This window comes from Acinonyx jubatus, chromosome B4 (assembly GCF_027475565.1).
Source record: "Acinonyx jubatus isolate Ajub_Pintada_27869175 chromosome B4, VMU_Ajub_asm_v1.0, whole genome shotgun sequence".
NCBI classification, from domain to species: domain Eukaryota; kingdom Metazoa; phylum Chordata; class Mammalia; order Carnivora; family Felidae; genus Acinonyx; species Acinonyx jubatus.
This window is the reverse complement of record NC_069387.1, coordinates 111,461,375-111,478,353: the sequence shown is the minus strand read 5'-3', so window position 1 is coordinate 111,478,353 and position 16,979 is coordinate 111,461,375. Positions and strand designations below refer to the sequence as shown.

At 39.2% G+C, this 16,979-nt stretch overlaps 1 long non-coding RNA gene across 4 annotated transcripts in view; it reads right to left on the bottom strand.

Annotated features, from left to right (window-relative positions):
- Nucleotides 1-5,262: 5,262 nt before the first annotated feature.
- LOC128316458 (uncharacterized) overlaps nucleotides 5,263-16,979 on the bottom strand; it is a 94,241-nt gene continuing 82,524 nt past the window's right edge. For 3 of the 4 annotated variants that reach the window (XR_008300393.1, XR_008300396.1, XR_008300395.1), the window contains one exon: nucleotides 7,538-8,944. This is a non-coding gene — a long non-coding RNA (uncharacterized LOC128316458). Of the gene's footprint in view, nucleotides 5,490-7,537; nucleotides 8,945-16,979 lie in introns of those variants that run through there. The other variant, XR_008300394.1, reaches the window with a different exon arrangement.

Below are 16,979 nucleotides of genomic sequence, written 5' to 3'. Positions count from 1 at the left end.
AGATAAGGGCCTCAATTGTTGCTATGCATCCAAAACAGACTTGGTTTCACACTGTCTGGGGACAGCCAGTCGATTCTATTGTGCAGAGAAGGTTGAGAACCACTAACTGGATGTTAGCCTTCTGGTTCTACTATTTTAAGATTCAACAAAGTTTCTCCTGGAATGGCAGATTTTCAATCTTTATTATTGGAGATAACACTTGCAGAGATTTGTCAGGGTGAGTTTGGAAGTGAGGACAAATTTCACCCTGCTTTCTGTATGAGTCCTTAAAATTTGTATGAGAAGTTGATAGAGGGACCTATAGTGAAGGAAGGAAGCAGGGATGGGGGAGCTGAATTGAGAGAATGCTATGGATTCTAGGAATTTTGGGGAGCCTGCAGTAAAAAAGCCACTGAAAGAAAATGGCAGGATCAGTTCTGAATGGTAAACCGTATGCTTCCCAGATATGATGCTTACTTGGGGCATCTGTAAATCCTAGGATTTTCCTGAAGAAAGCTCATTAAAAAACCTGGATAAATACATTGACATTTTTTGGGTTATGAAAGAATGCAAACCTATAAAAAGAGAGAGAGAGAGAGAGAGAGAGAGAGAGAGAGAGAGAGAGAGAGAAATACCATGTAGTAAGAAGAGAAAGTAAAAATTAGCTATCTCTACCAAACACAACCTGCTCCTGTCCGAAAGTAGTCATTGCTTGCACTTTATTTTGAATTCTTCCAGATACGGCAAAACCTTGGTTTGTGAGCATAATTCATTCCAGAAACATGCTTGTAATCCAAAGAACTTGTATACCAAAGCAAATTTTCCCATAAGAAATGATGGAAACTCAGATGATTTGCTCCACAAACCAAAAATATTCGTATAAAAATTATTACAAGACTGTACTATTCTACAAAATAATAGAGAAAATACAACATATAAAGAAAAATAAACAACTAGAACCTGCACTTTGAAAGCCTTCATGGCTGGTGTGAGGGAGACAAGAGAGGAGGGTTATTGTGTTGGACGACTTTCACTATCACTAATGGTATCACTGCTATTTATTGGCTCAGTGGAATCTTTTTCTGCATGGGGTCCATTGTATACGCTCACACGGATGTTGACTACAGTACAGTATTGATAAACTCTTGTCATGTACTGTATTTCATGTAACTGGAAATAAGGCAGCAGAGGAAAGGGTCTATATCTGCAGACAGCCTGACCTAGAATGAAGCAAAGCATTCCTAAGTTTACTCTTGTAGGAAAAAGCAAAGGACTGTCCATAGGTGCTTTGAAGTGACAAAAATTACACTAGTGCCAATTGTGAACACCTTCCAACTTCTGAAAAATCACTGATTTCTGTGAAACACCGCGGCCTGAGACGGAGCATCCAAGCATGGGAGACAATCACTCACAATTGCCCAGAGAGAGAGGGAGAGAGAGAGAGAGAGAAGAACCATTGGTTCAGTTGTGATCATGTGATATTTGAGGTCACATATTACTCCTTTGCAAGATGTCACTCGTTTATCAAGTTAAAATTCATTAGAAATGTTTGCTCATCTTGCAGGAACACTCGCAGAACAAGTTACTCTCAATCCAAGGTTTTATTGTATTTCCTTTGGATAAAAATCCTATAAAATATTCACGAAACTGATCCATTGGTATTTTTTGTTTTTGTTTTTGTTTTTTTAAAATAAGATTAGCATAGGGGCACCTGGGTGGCTCAGTCAGTTGAGCATCCGACTTTGACTCAGGTCATGATCTCATGGTTTGTGAGTTTGAGCCCCGCCTGGGGCTCTGTGCTGACATCTCAGAGCCCCGAGCCTGCTTTGGATTCTGTGTCTCCCTCTCTCTTTGCCACTCCCCCATTCATGCTCTGTCTCTCTCTCAAAAATAAATAAACATTAAAAAAAAAAAAACCCTTTAAATAAGATTAGCATAATCATATTATAATGCTATTCTGACTTGCTCCCCTCCCCCATCTAATATATTCAAAGGGTATATGATATTATGATATATGCCAAACTATGTAAATGTTGTTTATTCCTTTAATGACTATTCAGGATCTTTTTTTTTAAGGGTTTTTGTTGAAAGTGTGCACCATAACTTAATAAACCAGTTCTCTTATAGTGGACATTTTAATCATTCCTAGTTTTTTTATACATAAGAAATAGTCAGTAGTGAATATCCTTGAGTGACCAGTTGAGGAACTATCCCTGTAGAGTAGATCCAATGATGTAAAATTCTTGGGACAGAAGGATTTAAAGTATAGGTAAATTTCTAAATTTTTTGTCCTTCCAAACTGTGATATCAATTTAATAAGGCCATGAAAACTGTACAAAGTTTCTGTTTCGTCACAACTATACCAACCTGGGGAATTATCAATGTTTTGGATCTTCACCATTTTTATAAGTGAATTGTTATTCTGTAGCTTTAATTTGCATTTCTTTAATTATCTGTACAATTTTTTTTAATAAGGAAATTTCCAAAGAGACTCCCACTCACCTACTAACAACAACAAAAAAAATGACATAAGTTTCCTAGTTAGATGGTAATGAAAGAAAACAACTAAAAGGATATATTGGAGGAATTTAGGCAGAATGCAGGCATTAATTTGCATTTTCTAATCAGAAATGCATTTATTTTTCTCTTTGTCCTCTATGGCTCTCCAATTTGAATATTCAGCAGGAGAAGAAGGCTGACTGAATACTTAGATTTAACAACAATAGTTAAACGTATTCCTTTCTTATAATTCTGCTCCATCTTTCTAAGGTGAAACATTTCAAACAAAGTAAATCTTAATTTTGAATTCAGATGGCTCACCGCTGAAGTCATTATGAACCCCGTAGAAATGGGAAACTTTTCAGAATATTTTACCTCTGTAGACAAACTGGCATTTTCAGAGAACATTAGCATGATGTGGGCGCTTTGCATCATTTCCATCTCTTCCCTTTCCCCTTCCCCAGCCTTGTCAAAGCCAAGGTTAATGAATGCCCTAGATTGAGGATGGCCCTCAACATGAACTTCCTGGGCTGGCTGGCAGGCACCGTGTTTTCCAAAATGATCTGTCCTGGAACATTTGCTCTCTCCCCAGGCTCTCGTTTTCCCTTCTTCCTGTTCTCCCTTCTCGCATCCTTCTGTGCCTTTCCCCCATCTTTTAGCATCCCCTCCTTTGCTGCAGGGAGCACCTTTCCTCAGCCAGCACAGTCACACTTTTGTCTCATGAGACACCCACCCCACCCTCCACTCAGGGCAGCCTCACTCCCTTCTCTGTCCCAGCCACAGGAGTGTGCTAGCAGGCTCTTCCCCTTTGTCCTACATTGGTTTATCAAAAATCTGGTCCCTTTAGTCAACCGTGAATGTCCAAGAGCAGGCACTTGGATCTGACCACGGCGCTCAGTGCCAAGCAGAGTGGTATGCATGATGAATTATGAAACCCTTTTCCGGACAAGTTTAGAATCTCTGGTTCTGCCAGGGCACTGGACCAATGAATGGGAACATGTGTGACAAATCAGAAAATCCTTCTTGGGAAATGCTCAGGAGGAGAAATCTGCAGTCTGCTAAATGTGACAAACTGAAGACTGGATGAAGGCCCTTCAAGGGGTGACCTGAAAACAAGCCGCTTCTCACGTATGGTTTAGGTTTAGGGATTGCTTAAGATGTAGCTAATAGAGTCCAGGTTTGGTGTTTAAAACTCCCACCACAAACCTTCTCCGTGTTTGGTTTTATTTGTTATGTTATCTCTGCGCGTGAGTTAAATATCTGCTACTGCGGTAGGGTTTGATGGGAAGGATTAATGCTGTCATCTATTTAGACAGCAAACACCATGCCTCCCCCTTGCGCGCCTGCCTGTCTCCAAGGACTGGCTGTGCAGACCCCCATTACGCTGCTAGGTTCCCATTCTGCCCACGAGAACACTGTGGGTCTAGATTTTTCTAGATACGTGACAAGTTCTACCACCGCCAGATTTTCTCCCTCCCATTCTCTTTGCTTATTATCACAAGACTAAGGGCCCAGATTTGTTAAGCCAGACATTGTTAGTAGGAGATATAGACTTGCACACATGAGCACTCCTTACATTTCTTAAGACTTATGAATTATTCAATTTGGTTTTTTCTCCTGTGCAATAGGTGTAGGTTCTCCTTTTCTGCCTCCTACCAGAAGGGAAAACAGAGGTTTTTTTTCTTCTTCTTCTTCCTTTTTAAAAATATTACGCCTTTTTATTATTATTATTTTTTAATGGAATGCTTGTTGGCATCATTTTTAAATTGCATGACATATATACATCTCACACTGGAGATGGGTTTGTCCTAAGGCTTAAATTCATTATGATTTTATGTCACCTTAATGATGAGGTAAAAACACTCTAAATCCATTGAACATGCCTCTCTGTCCCTCTCTTGATGCACCATTCAGGGAGAGAATAATTTTACAGCATTCGGCTTCATTCATACTTGCTATTTCCATTTAGTACATATTTGCTGAATTTAACTGGGAGACCTGTATTTTATTTGGTAACCCTAGCTGATACCCTATTCTATGCCTATACATCATAATACTTGTCTGTGTCCTCTAACAAACATAGAAGAAAAAAAAAAAAAGTTGAGCAGGAATCGTTACAGTAAAGCCGGAGAAAATTGTAAGTTTTTTGAAACAAAAGACTATAAGTGGTTCTGTTCCCTGCTGTAATCTCAGAGCCTTGCACCCTGGAACCACAAGTGTTTATCAAATGAACTGAAACATGATAAATACTGAGGACACTGCTTCCTATGCATGTCTCTGCTTTACCTTGCATGAAGTCAAAATAGGAAATATTTTAGGCTTTGTGGACCACTCGATCGCTGTTGGAACTGTTCGCCTTTCCTAGCGAGATAGCAGCCATAGGTGGAGTGTAACCAAATGAGCACGGGTGTGTCCCAGGAAAACTTCATTTACAAAAACGGCTGATTGGCTGGGTTGGGCCTGCAGGTCAATGCTTGCCGGCATTTGTTGGAGACCCAAGTCACTCCCCCCCCTCCCCCCCGCCAATGTGAGTGTATTGAATGTGACTCTGATCTGTCGCTACTGCTTCTGGGGAAATAATAGTGGGGAGAGTAAGGCTGTGACGATGGTCACATTCTCCCTCCACAGTGCCCTACCCACCACCCACAGAAGAATATGCGTATCTTTCTTTAAATCCACACACTGGTGAACAGTTTCCGGGAGGCTTAAGTATTGTTCAAGTGTCAAAAATAACCAATTAGCAAGTAGTGTCAGAAGTGAGTATTTTATTTTTGTTGTTGATGAAAGATTTGAACAGAGACGACAGGATGGGGCAACTCTCCATGAGAGCACCTCATCTGGTCCCTTCCTTCCAGAAACAGCAGTCCTTCAGGGGAATGGATCAGGGACTCACATGCCAGTCTCTCTAGGGGTCAGAGAGTGAGTTGTTCTTTTCTGAACATCGCCCAGGGACCCTGGGATTCCAAGGAAGCGATGTCTAGACACAAAACCCTGGAGCATTTTGAGATAAGCTGGAATCAGAAGGAGGCGAGCAGTGGTAGGTTCTGATTAGTAGTTAAGTCTAAGCAAACGCAAGAAAGCTTCTCTTGGAATCATTCTAACAGGCCTTGTGAGAGAGGCCACTGTGCAGCTTCCGTGTTAGCAATGGGAGAGGGATCCCTGGTGCTGGGGGAAGGAGAGGGTCGCCTGTGCATGAGAGATCTGAAGGAGCCAGCGTGCATCTGCAGGCAGACATACTAGTGCAGCCCTCCGACCAGAGAGGGGAGTTTCTATGAACACAGCTGCTAAACTGTCTTGTGCAGATGCAAATAAAACACAAAGGCAGAGGTAGAAGGAAAAGAAAGGTTTTTTTCCTGGCGGGAAAGATTTATTTGGTATCTCCAGCCACTCTCTCTCTCTTTTTCTTTTTTCCTTTCTCTTTTAAGCAATAATGTTTCATTACTCCCTTTAACGCTTTACCTGTTCAGGCATAGGGTGTCTTCTTTTTTTATAAATGTCCCTCTCCCTTCACACCGGGAAAGGATCTGAGTTTTAAAATATCAACATAGGGGCGCCTGGGTGGCTCAGTCCATTAAGCATCTGACTCTTACTCTTAAAAACTGAGAACAAACTGAGGGTTGATGGGGGGTGGGAGGGAGGGGAGGGTCGGTGGTGGGTATTGAGGAGGGCACCTGTTGGGATGAGCACTGGGTGTTGTAGGGAAACCAATTTGACAATAAATTTCATATATTGACAAAAAGAAAAAATTAAAAATAAAAATTAAAAAAAAAAAAGCATCTGACTCTTGGTTTCCACCCAGGTCATGATTGTGAGCTCCAAGTTGGGCTCTGCGTTGGCAGCATAGAGCCTGCTTGGTATTCTCTCTCTCTTTCCCTCTCTCTCCACCCCTCCCTCACTCGTGCTGTCTCTGTCTCCCTCAAAATAAATAAAATAAAACTTAAAAAAAACCTTAAAATATCAATATAAATGTTTATCTATCTATCTATCTATCTATCTATCTATCTATCTATCTATCTACCTATGTAGGTTTATACATGTGTATATGTATATTTCCCCCCATTCTTTTATTCTTGCCCCTTTATCTCCATGAACCCTACTATTCCTTCCCCAACTGCTCTTTGTTCTTAATGATTTAACTCAGATACCACTTCCTTCACCACAGAGTCTTTAAAGACTTTGGAAACCTCCTCAGCCAAGCCTATGTTTTCTCTCTGCGTATGTCTGTCACTGCATTTATGGAATTATATGGTAATTATCTATTTGTGTGAGTTCTTTTTGTTGAATCATCTGTGTCCCCCTCCCCAAGCACCATGCTTTCTACACGGTGAGCCCTCTCTAGAATGAATACGATTGGAAACTAAGGTCCACCAACATTAAATGGGACAAACGCTAGTGAGAGGAGGTGGCAGATGGAGGACCCCGGCCTGAATGCTGTCAACGTCCCCAGACCACTACCTCTTCAGATTAACCTACTTTAAAAGTTCAAGGGTGGCTCAGTCGGTTGAGTGTCCGAGTTTGGCTCAGGTCACGATCTCACAGTTCGTGAGTTCAAGCCCCATGTCGGGCTCTGTGCTGACAGCTCAGAGCCTGGAGCCTGCTTCCGATTCTGTGTCTCCCTCTCTCTCTGCCCCTCCTCTGCTCATGCTCTGTCTCTCTCTGTCTCAAAAATAAAATAAATAAACATTACAAAAAAAAAAAGTTCAGGAATGCCTGGCCATCTGTGTCAGACAATTCAGTAAGAACAATATTCCACCCTTTCTCCTGAGTTTTTCATCTTTTTCCCTATTTTTACTCTTACAGCCAAGGTAACCATCTGGTTCCTTAAAGAAAATCCCCAGGTGGAGCTGAGGGAACATATTCCCTGGGTGTTTCCTAGACCCTGCTGGCTTTTCGCATGGCCTGTCCTATGGGGAGGGCTCCTGTCCTTGTTCCTGCTCCAGCTGCTCCAACCCCAAAGGCTAATCCCTCTCATTTGATCTCCCTCTCCACAAACCAACCCAAACTTGAAATGCTCTGTTCGGACCTTTTTTTTTTTTTTTTTTTTTTTTTTTTTTTACTATCATACAACTCTTTTCATACAACAGTCTATTGCTGAAATTGTCTTAAGGGTTGACTGATATTAACATAGAGATTTGAGTCTCTTCCCACATCAAGAGAAGCCACATAAATAGTCTATGTTTATTTGCGACTTGCTGGTTTTCCTAGCATTTTGGTGGAGAATAGAATCATGGTTCATTTTACACACACACACACACACACACACACACACCTCATACCACTCACCCTTGAGGACAACTCTATAGAGCTAGAGTTGCTCGAGAAAGAAGCAGACCGACATGGGTAACAACAGCTACACTTTAGGCCAGCACAGTCCAATAAGACTTTCTTTGTTTTAAATGTTTATTTATTTATTCTGAGAGTGGGGGGGTGGGGAGGGCAAGGGAGGGTACACAGGAAGGGCAGAGAGAAGGAGAGAGAAAATCTCAAGCAGGCTCCATGCTGTCAGCACAGAGCTGGGTGTTGGGCTCGAACTCACCAAATGTGAGAGCATGACCCCAGTGGAAATCAAGAGTCAGACGATAAACTAAGCCACCCCGGCGCCCCTCCAACAGCACTTTCTGCAAAGATGAAAATGTTCTATGTCTGTGGTGCCCAATACAATAGTCACTGGCCCCTTGTGGCTACAGAACCCTTGAAATGTGGTTAGTGTGACTGAAGAACTGGCATTTTTATGTTATTTAACTTACTAAAAATTAATTTAAATTTCAATAGCTACACATGGTTAGCAGCCTCTACATTGGGCAAAGCAGGTTTAGAGCATCTGCTCTCTTTCCCTCAATATAGGAATTTATACCACTCTTACTATTTGTTGTTTGATAACAGACAGAAAGCATAAACCTAATTTAGTTTTATTAGAATACCTCTCCATAAGTTGGCCATTTGAAAATAACCTTGTCAATAATTCTTGGGGTACCCTGAAATCGTGGTAAGCTTTATGAGAAGGGACAATGATTTAGTTGCTGAAAAAAGAAAAGGTATTCCCAAGTATAATCCATATATTCCAAATGCTTTTCACAGACCTTCAAAAGTTGTGTTGCATGCACGAGGGGCGAGAGTTTATACCTTACGTGGAAGCTCATCAGAGGTTTAGAAGAAGACGGATCAGGACTCTGTCCTGAGTGCCACTGCCATCAGAGCACGTGACCTTGGGAAAGTCTCTCAACCGCTCCAAATTTCTGGTTCATCTGTACGTTAGGAATGACAAGAGCACCTACTGAAACTACGTCACAGGCTTTCTGGACCGAGGTAAAATACAAGCAAACACTTTGCAGAATGCCATACGGATGGTGGTTGCTGTTGAAACTGTAATTAATACCATCTGTAATTCTTCCAAAGTAATTCCATGGCAGCATCAGCAACACGGGAAAGGAAGCACTCCATCTCCACCTTTTTTTGCAAAGTAATTCTGAAAAAGGAGGAAATGAAACTATTCAGCATTTTAGGGTTTGCATTCACATTAACTTGCAGAAATACTCATGTGTGTTGGTAGAGTCCACAGTCAGACAAAGCAATCTTGTTTTGAAAACTAAATCTTAACATATACGCCTTTCTTTTCTGACTGAGGCTTTTCAGATTGAAGATTTCCCTCCTCTGTTTTCATAATGAAAGGATATTTCGGAAAAGGCACGATAAGCTTTTTCTTCCATTTCTCATGACTCACTCAATATCTCGTTTTATCATCTCCCGTCCTTTGGCCAAAGCTTCCAGGGCAAGTGGCATTTCCAATCTGGGCAAGTTAAAGATTTGGGAAAATGGAGGGGCGCCTGGGTGGCTCAGTCGGTTGAGCGTCCGACTTCAGCTCAGGTCATGATCTCACCCTCAGTGAGTTCGAGCCCTGCATTGGGCTCTGTGCTGACAGCTCAGAGCCTGGAGCTTGCTTCGGATTCTGTGTCTCCCTCTCTCTCTCTGCCCCTCCTCAGCTCATGCTCTGTTCTGTCTCTCAAAAATGAATAAACGTTAAAAAAAAATTACAGATTTGGGAAAATGGAGAAAATCACCACATTTAGTCAAGGTGTCTTACCCATGGTAAGCATTATTGTTCTCATTTATGGGGCCAGGAATAATTTCAGACACAGAAGTATTGCTTTTTTTTTCCCCCTCTGCTGCTGTGTAAATGTGTCTGTCAAGTCAAATTATTCCAAAGGGTAGGGAGATATGTACCACCCTTCTTTCATCATCTATACTTTGAGAATATCTAAGTGAATTTTGTTTCTTTCATTCAACCTAAAGGCTATTTTTAATGGAGAAGGACATTTTTTTTATTATGGTCACTTACTAAAATTTTTTAAATTTAAATTTCCCAGTCTCAGCTATTACATTTCATTGTATATTTACCAATTGATTGCCTGAATTCTAACTACTCCTTGACTGACAAATAAATGTAAGAGTTTTCACAACAATCCATTTTGGTTTCTATACTTAAACGCATATGAAACAATTGATACATGGCTTATTATGTTTGGAAGCCTTTAATAACGGAAGTGCCATTTTGTTCTAAACAATGAATCAGAGAATGCCTTGGCAACCCAATTTGTGCCATTTTGCGATTATGTATTTCATACTTTAACATTTTAGTTAAGCCTGCAGTCTAGATATTTTGTGAGTTTATTTATAAATATATTTTTAAAACATTATGCCATTCTATAAAATATACCATAAATACTTATAGCTGAAAGCCTTTCTCTGAAGTTCTTTCAAATGTGACATCATGGATGAATATTCCAATACAGGTTAATATCAGATGAAGCTATCTTTGGGTTACATGAATCATGAAGACAAGTTTGTTTTTTTTTTTTAATTTTATTTATTTATTTTGAGAGAGAGAGTGGGGGCAGGGGGCAGAGAGAGAGAGAGGGAGAGAGAGAATCCCAAGCAGACTCTGCACTGATGGCATGGGTTTGAACTCACAAACCTTGAGATCATGGCCTGAGATGAAGTCGGACGCTTAACCGACTGAGCCACCCAGGTGCCCAGTTTTAATCTTTAAGATATGTGTCAGCTGATCTGAGTTAGAACATGCATGTAAGATTCTGAGAACACAAACTCAACATTATGCTTCTTTTTAACTTGAGAGGACATATAGCAAAATGGAAAAAAAAAAAGAGTAAAAAGATAAAATTACCATGAGTACGGCTAAGCAGAATTCAACGAAAAAAAAATAGCTGTTTTAATTATGTTTAGGCATTCCCACAATTATTCTTTGGGAGCAGATCTAATATTTCAGACAGGAAGCAACTGCTATTGCTGGATTTGATTCTGTTACAGCTGATCGGGGACCTCACAGCCAGACACTGTCATAAGCATACCATCTGAAGACACCCTTTCTTGAAGTGAGTTACGATCTTGAAGTGAGGCTGGAACTGAATGTGGGCACAGACTCTCTTCCGTTCCTGCCTTTGCACGTTTCCCTCCTTTCCGTCTTTCCTTGTTAAAATGTTATTAGTTCTGCAAGTCTCAGACCAAAATGAGACCTCCATCTTCTAGGACATGTGCCTCACTTTTCCTATATTCCTTCGTGTGTTTATTTATTTATTTGTTTATTTTTAAATCTTTTTTAAGAGAGAGAATGGTGGATGGGAAGAAAGAGAGGGAGAGAGAGAATATCAAACAGGCTCCATACACGGTGCGGATGGTGAGATCTCAGGGTAGTGAGATCATGACCTGAGCCAAAATCAAGAGTTGGACACTAAATGGACTGTTACATAGGTGCCACCCACCCCTAGCTCCCCTTGGGGTATTTATTAGGAAACTGGCAATAATACATTCATTAAAAGAACATTTATTGATAGTACCACTTTGTACAATAGTTAATGGTGATAAGCCTAGCTTTCCTTAACTTATTCATCTTTGTGTCTCCCATAGCACCCAGCAGACAGACTTGCTCATAGGCACTCAATAGAGATTTGAATATAATTCCATTCTGGCCACTTGTTGAGCCACATCCAACCTCACCAACAATTTTAGTTTTAATAAAGTAGATTGCACACTTAGGATACTGTCCCATCTACTGAAGAGTGGATAATGGGGCTCTCCACAATTAGAGACTTAGCTATGCCTCAGTGGCTTTCACAGACTGCTTTGGCATGCTGCCCATATTCATTGTGGAAGTTGTCTCCTTCTTTAGGAGTTTTCTTTCAGTTCATCTAAGAGGGAAAGCCTTTATTAAATACTACTGTCTTTACTACCTGTAGTTTCTGTGAGAGAAAGGTTTTCAGAGTTCTTGTGGGCTGTAGTGGCTGGAGATGAGAAGGATGGAGTTGGAACACTAGGAACAGAGACAATTAGGACTGGGATGAATCAAAATTATATAAAACTATGGGCTCTTGAGTGTTTCCTGGATGTTGCAAGCTTGGCTATAACCCAGGATTTTATACATTTTATATATTATAATATGAAGTGATTTGCTTATCAGGAACATCAAGAGGGTCATATATATATATATATGTATACACACACACACACACACACACACACACATATATATATAGTATGAATATATATATAATACATTCAGATTATATGTATTTAGACCAAAAATCATAGTAAGGATCTTATAAAAGTCATCCCTGAAGATCAAACATCAACCATGGTCCCTAACAGGGCATGTACCAATGATTAGAATTACGTGCAAATGTCTGTGTTTAAGACATCACTTATTAGAGTAAACTTTAAAACACTGCTACAAATGTAGGTACATGATGCTGGCATCTATGTTGTCTGAGGCTGATTTCTTGTCAAGCATTGCAAGGTGTAGAATTATGATATTTTCTGAAATGTAGACTAATACGGAATTATTCACGGCTGTTCTAATCAAAGTGGTACATCTCATTTAAAAGCAAAAGGTGAATAAGCTTGCTGACAGATATCAAAACTATATTTCCAGTCTTAACATTATTAATACTTCTCAGCTAAGAATACTCTTCTCCATTGCTATTAATTTTTAGTTATTAAGCATAGGCTGTAAATAGTAACAATCTCTTACATTTGAATACAGCTTATAAATTCTTCAAAATATTTTCATCTAGATTTTCTCAACAGGAAATTGACCTATATTTAGAGTGCTAATGGTGTTAGGAACTTTCTAGGTTATCTCATTTTATTCACAAATCAGCTCTTTCAGATAGGTCCTGTTATCTTCATGATAAAAATTACAAGGCAAACAGATACCTTTTGAATCTGTTTAAGTTTGCCCAGTTTGTTGGGCAAATCCAGTAATTCAGGGCACAGATTAGATTCAAATTTAGCCTTTTCTGATTTCAGAGTCTTTGTAATTTTCCCCTGAAAACTGATAACAAGGAAGTCTAGTAACTTGCCCAGGGTCATAATTCATGGCAGGTTAGAACCCAGAATTCCCACCCTTTACTTATTACCATATACTCCATTACTCTATGCATATACATTAGAGCCTTCTTGTGCAGGTTACATTTGGTTCTGATAGGAAAATATGCTGCTAGGGACTGCATACCTAACTAGAAATTCCATATGAAGCCTGCGGCAAATTCTGAGTAATTAACCTGAATGATATAAATCTCTTTTTCTCATAGTCAGGCTGTACACAGTAAAAGTTATCTTAAGGATCATTTTACCAGTCAGAAAGTATTCCTCTAAAAATCTCCTACTTGAAATCCCCTGAGATTGCACAAAATACAACCTTTGGACTCCAGTGGCATCCTTATAATAGCCGTCACGTGGAGTTAAGTTGTCTCCAATTAAATTGTCACCTCTTTAAGAAATAGGGACTGTGTTTTTGCATGGATTTCCTGCAGGTCACATATTATGCAAACATGACAGTATGCGTATTTGTAGAAATTTGTTGGAGAAAATTCTAGAAGCCAGAAGTCAAACCAAAGCCCATGCTCTGGACTAATAAATGACAAAACTTCAAGGATACTGTTCCTGCTCACGCAAGTTTTAAAGATAGCTATTGTATGACCAGAGAAGAGTTCAAAATAAGCCTTTGGCATATCTAGTTTCCTCTCTACATATACTTGGCTCCAGGAACATAGCCCCCCCCACGCATTTGCTCTTCGGAATTGTGTAAAATCAGGGTAAGGCCTATTGAGTCCACTGGGGTAATGGGAATTGAAGTTAAATAAGAGAAACCTTTGGAAACTTTGAAATTCCAACACTCAAAGAAAACTGAATGCAGACCTTTTCATTGTAAAGGCCATGTGTTGTGCCTCCCTAGGTTCAGTGAAATCAAAGATGGGAACAGGGGATGTTAACTTCTGAAGCACAGACCTAGGTGGCATTTAGATTATTGCTGCAGTATCTTAAATGGTACTTTAGCGTTTGAATTTAGTCAGTGTGCCTTTGACTCACTCCCAGGGACTGGATGGGCCAGGCTACATAAACATTAGCAATATCAGATGATTACAAAAATATCCAAATTGCCAACAATCTCATCAATAATCCAGGCCAAGAATTCCGGGAGGGATTGGCTCACTGGTGCATATGGTTTTTAAGGAAGTTACGTGGGTATCAGTCCCTGGACACTGAAAAAATAACTTATCTTACTTTCTTAAGGGCACCCAATGGACAAGTATTCCTTTTATGCCATGGATGCCCTCCGGGGGTCCTCTGGAGTTTAACCTAGCAGAGATTACCATTTGTGTCTTTTGTTTGTTTAGAGGCTGAGGTGCATGTTTATTTAAAGTTTTTAGTTTTGTAATGAATTTCCATTGATATTATTTCCCCATTTGCCTATTATTTGAGATGATAACTCAAAAAAAAAAAAAAAAGAGTTAAGACTTAAGTGCAGTCTTGATGACTCAACATTCCAAATGTTTGGAATGTAATTTGACAAAAAAAGGGGGGTTATGTGATTAAGTTCAAAGAAACCTGACTTTTTATCAAGATGAGATTGCCACAGGATAAGTGCAGAAATGCAAATATTGTCCTGATGAGTGAAAGGTTTTAATACAGGCATGACCAGTTTGACCAAAGCCCTCATTCTAGAAACCTTTCATAAAGGAAGTCTGTCTGTCATTATGTGAATTCCAAAACATCTGTTCCACGGAACAATGGAGTGGTGCCTGAGGTCTGTGCCATACCAGGGTGAATTTTGTTTTGATTAAAATGAAAATAGCATGGGAATCTTAGAATTTAGAGGGGCCCTAAGAGACAAGGCCTTGTTCCTGCAAATATACTGCTAAACTATGGAAGAATTTGTTGAGAATGGGTGTAATTTGGCTGGCACTTCTAAGACTTAGTGTGTTTCTGAATAGTTTCTCAGCTATTGGCTAAGATTTAAATATTATATTCCCTTTTCAGAGATTGAGATATTAAAACATACATTCAAATATGATACTAAAGAAAACATTCTTAAATTAGGTTTTAAAAATATTCTGGAAGCAGAATTTAAATGTTTCTATAGTTTCTCCTTTTGAACAGATTTGTGTAAGCTATGCTTTTCTAAAAAAAATGTATAATTGCTCATTCTTAAGATCTGGAAAAGAATGGACTTTTAAAAATCTATGAAAGCATTAGATAAAATTACAAAACAGTCTTGTCAGTTAATCTAGCACTTAGCAGCAAACAGCATGGCTTTGATTAAATTCTTATTCATGTGCTTTGTGTATGTATGTGTGTGTGTGCGTGTGCATGTCAATGATCTTAGTTTTTTTAAAAATATCTTTTCCCTTCATAATGCTTTTTTTTTTTTAATGGTAAAAAACAACACTAAGTGCTCAATGACTTTAATGAGACTAACAGCATATAGTGAGAGGTTTGACATAGAGGAGATACATGCTTGGGGGGGGAAAGAAAGAAAGAAAGAAAGAAAGAAAGAAAGGAAGGAAGGAAGGAAGGAAGGAAGGAAGGAAGGAAGGAAGGAAGGAAGAAAGAAAGAAAGAAAGAAAGAAAGAAAGAAAGAAAGAAAGAAAGAAAGAAAGAAAGAAAAGAAGAAAGAAAGAAAGGAATGGATCCAAGGACATGGTGGATGGTGCTGCACCTGTCATTAGGAAAGATGCACACATGATACATCATATATTTCACATCAAGCTGGTTAAAGACATCATTTTAAAATGGTGTATGGTTCATTGGGCATCATTTTACTTCCCTTCTTATGCTCAAATTAGGTTAATTTTTCTTTTAGTGTTCTCAAAGAGAAAAATATACCATCTCTTTACAGACCTCCTGGGAAAGGCATGGAGGTGTGAGGCATGACTACTCTAACCAGCCGAATTATGTCATTGGCACAAATTCCATTATTCAACGGCAAGCTATTCCTCCAGCTTTTTCTTACCACCAGACTGCCTGCTCAGTTGTTCAGTTCTGATTGAAAAGCATGTTCAATTAGACTTCCCTTTTACAATAGTGAGCATTGACCATTCGTGAGCACAGAACTTCCTATTTGAGACAGATCATTTATTTATATCAAGGATGGACTCTTTTCTTTAAAGCAGGGTTTTGAGGTTTACTATTCCCAGGAAACATACCAAACTATGTGTTTGAAAGGCTAAACGTCAAGATCCCTGCTTGGTTTGCCACGACTGTTTTTAAGCTTCTGCAGAATCACAGATGGGTGTTAATGTTTCAGTGAGTGAGATGTTCCATTGTGTGAAATAACAAGCTTCTGATTTTCATGCTACAACACAATTCCAGCGTCAAGCCATTTCTTTTTAATAATAATGACTATAGGCATAATTACTGTAATAGTTGTAGGATAGATACCACCATTACACAAGTCATGTATCTCCTTGAGGTCTCAGTTTTCCCATCTGTGTAATGAAGATAATAATGCCCCCCCCCCCAAATGTTGTTTGAGGACCAAAAAACAAAACAAAACAAAACAACAACAACAACAAAAAAACAAACAAATGAGAAAATGTATCTGATTACAGGTCTGTGGTAGGTGCTCAATAAACAGTAGTTATTCTCCTCAGTTATGCCTTTACATTGCATAGGATTTTTGTTACTTCAAGAAAGGTACAGATGTGAGCAACTGGGACTCCTTCCCCAGGGAGTCAAGCTTTCAAAGAAATAAACAATACCACTCGTGGAATGACTCTCCATTAGAATGGAGAATAAATACAGCTCTGCCATTCTTGGTGAAATAGCCCCAGTGATTACCACGCTCTTATTATTCTCTGTCAGAAAGTAAAATTATAGCCCTGGGTCAGTTTGACTTAAACCCAGTTTCTGGTCATCTGAGCCCAATGCTAGCTACTTTTAAAAGATTAGAATTCTGCAAAAAAAAAAAAATCTTTTGATAAGCTATTTTCATGTACTATTTTATGTCATAAAATTGTAACAGCATTGACTATTATGCAATTTAATTAATATTTTTCTTTCTCCCCCCCCCCTTTTGTACTTATGCCTGGGGATAGTATTCAGAAAGGCATTATTTTAAAAATTCAAATAATAATAACCCAACACAAATGATTCATCCTTGCCTGGATTATGATATTCAGAACAAAATTGAAAAGGCAAATTTTTAA